This window comes from Octopus bimaculoides, chromosome 10 (assembly GCF_001194135.2).
Source record: "Octopus bimaculoides isolate UCB-OBI-ISO-001 chromosome 10, ASM119413v2, whole genome shotgun sequence".
Lineage (NCBI taxonomy): Eukaryota > Metazoa > Mollusca > Cephalopoda > Octopoda > Octopodidae > Octopus > Octopus bimaculoides.
In genome coordinates this window covers 76,714,383-76,716,869 of record NC_068990.1, presented here as the reverse complement: position 1 = coordinate 76,716,869, position 2,487 = coordinate 76,714,383, and the positions used below count along the sequence as shown (strand labels likewise).

General features: G+C 33.9%; 1 protein-coding gene across 1 annotated transcript in view; it reads left to right on the top strand.

Moving 5' to 3' along the window:
* The window catches only part of LOC106882183 (transcriptional adapter 2-beta), a 69,086-nt gene extending 67,036 nt beyond the window's left edge, over positions 1-2,050 (top strand). The window contains exon 2 of the mRNA XM_014932768.2: positions 1,317-2,050. The gene's annotated coding sequence lies outside the window, so the exon portion shown is untranslated. The remainder of the gene's footprint in view (positions 1-1,316) is intronic.
* The last annotated feature ends 437 nt before the right edge of the window (positions 2,051-2,487 follow it).

Below are 2,487 nucleotides of genomic sequence, written 5' to 3'. Positions count from 1 at the left end.
TTATGCTTCTTCCATCACTTCTTTGGGTGGGTCAACCCGCAAACAGTCTCCCTCCTTCAAATATTTGAAATGTTTCTTCAAATTTTCCATTTCCACCTTCACCTCTCTCATTCCCATGTCGTTGGTCGGCCTGCCGCTGCTAGCTGCAGCTGCGTAGCTGGTAGTCATATTAAACCACCTCGGTAATGGCTTTCAACAACAAATTTGTTTTTGTGGTCTATGTTGTACTTCTTATATGTGGTCATTGGTGGGCTACGGCTTTTTGAGTCGATGACCTAACGGTTTTATTCTGCAATTAACTTTGTACCTATGTCTCAACTAGTTTGAGCACTTCTTTTACAGCCTTGTATAAATTCTTGGTTTTCTAATACAAAACTGTTAATATTGAATAATTATATATATATATATAAAGAAACATATCATAGCTAGGCTTACTCAACATTAACAACAATTTCAATGTATTTATTATTTGAATGCAAAATTCTTTATTAAAAATACCTGTACATCAACACAACAATTGTTGTTTAATGGTCCATTAAAATTGACGAAATGCTGGGAACACATTTGGCTATTTGCAGTGTAAACAAAGTCTTTCCTCACAAGTCTCGATCTCTGAAGCCAAATACGACGAATAGCTACGTTTGCAGGATATTTATGTAGTGAAATAACTTTGCCATCTACATTCTTCCTTCTATAGTGGCTGCATATACAGCAGTATTTGCGTGATTTCTTCGGAGACATATTAACCAGTCAGTACAGTATGTGAGTCGTTAGTCTGCGGAAGTTAAAGCAAGTCACTGAGCATGCGTGCATGTCATACGGGAGAGTTTCAGTCAGGGGTGGATAATAACCTTATAGGAACCCCCTATAGGCACAAGGCCTGGAATTTGTGGGGAGGGGGATAGTTGATTACTTCGACCCCAGTTCTTGACTGGTACTTAATTTATCGACCTCGAAAGAATGAAAGACAAAGTCCACCTCGGCAGAATTTGAACTCAGAACATAGCAGCAGACAAAATATTGCTAAGCATTTCACCCAGTGTGCTAACGTTTCTGCCAGCTCGCCACCTTCAGAGATGCACATATCGTCAGCCACCAAGGGACATGCTCAACTGGTTAAGGTCAAACAACTGACAAGCAAATCTGTGGTATTGAGCAGAATATTTGGTGTAGCCCATCTTTTATATTAAAACAAAACAATGTACATGGTAACACTTCCAATCAGAAGTTATAAGAGTCTGGATCATTATTATTATTATAATATAAAGATGAATATATATTTAATGTATTAATTTGTTTGTTTTTTTTCTTTGCAGTTTCTTCAACAAATGACACTTGACTCTTAAAAAAAATCTATTTGAATTTATATATATATTTGTATATATATATATATATTAGGATTTCGACTTCCTTTAAGAGTTGAGAACTATATTAGTTGCAGTGCCATTTGCTTATATGGTGCCTGTAAAAGTTGGCTCAGGTACGAAATGTCCTGTCAGTATTCTCAGGTGGAATTCTGTAAAAAGAAAAAAAAAAAAAATTTTTTTAAAAGAAAAAAAAACCCAAGACAATTAAAAACCAGCAACTGCAGGAATCTAAATTAAGTATAATTAATGATGGACAAGAAAGAGTAAAAAAAGAAACAAAGAAAAATATGTAAAGAGAAATGACTGAAAAGCAACAGACAATAATCTTGTCAACAAAGAAATTACTTTCATTCCCTTTCATTAGGGTGGGGTGGGAGAACTTTATAAAAATGATATCATTTATTCAAATATTCAAACATCATTTTAAGAACTATTCAGTGATTAAAGCTGTCCAAGGTGAGTTTCCAGCACACTCCTGTACTTATTCAGTATATTACATTACATACATACATGCTCATTCACTGTATGTTATATACATTCTGATACAATGTATTATGCATGCATACATACACACATACAACTATTAAAACAAAGAATTTTACCTTCTTGAATTAGGAGAATGAACATGGAAACATTTGGACTTATTCCAAAGATAAAGTTTATTTCTTTTTCTTGTATCATTATTATTATTGTTATTATTATTATCATTATTAATATCATTATTATTATTATTATTATTATTATTATTATTATGCATTCTTATTATATGCAATATATAACTGATTAATGTTACGTCTGTGACGAGAGAAGGAAGTGAGGAGAAGAAGGAAAAAATGGTTAAATACAACCACAGACAATTGAGGGGAGGGGCAAAGTGTTGGCGCATGTGAGAAGAGCACCAAACTAAATACCTTACAGCATTTAAGTCTCGTGTGTCCTATAATCTGTGTCCAAATCCTGCTTGGATTAAATGAGCACCAGTGGGAGGGGATCATCATCGACTCAGTCAAATCCTTCTCTTCTGCACAGCACAAGAATCAACATCAGTGTTGGTTTTAAAATTACAAAAAAAGCAAATTCAAAAAAAAAAAATTATATCCCCACAATAAGACTTTATTGT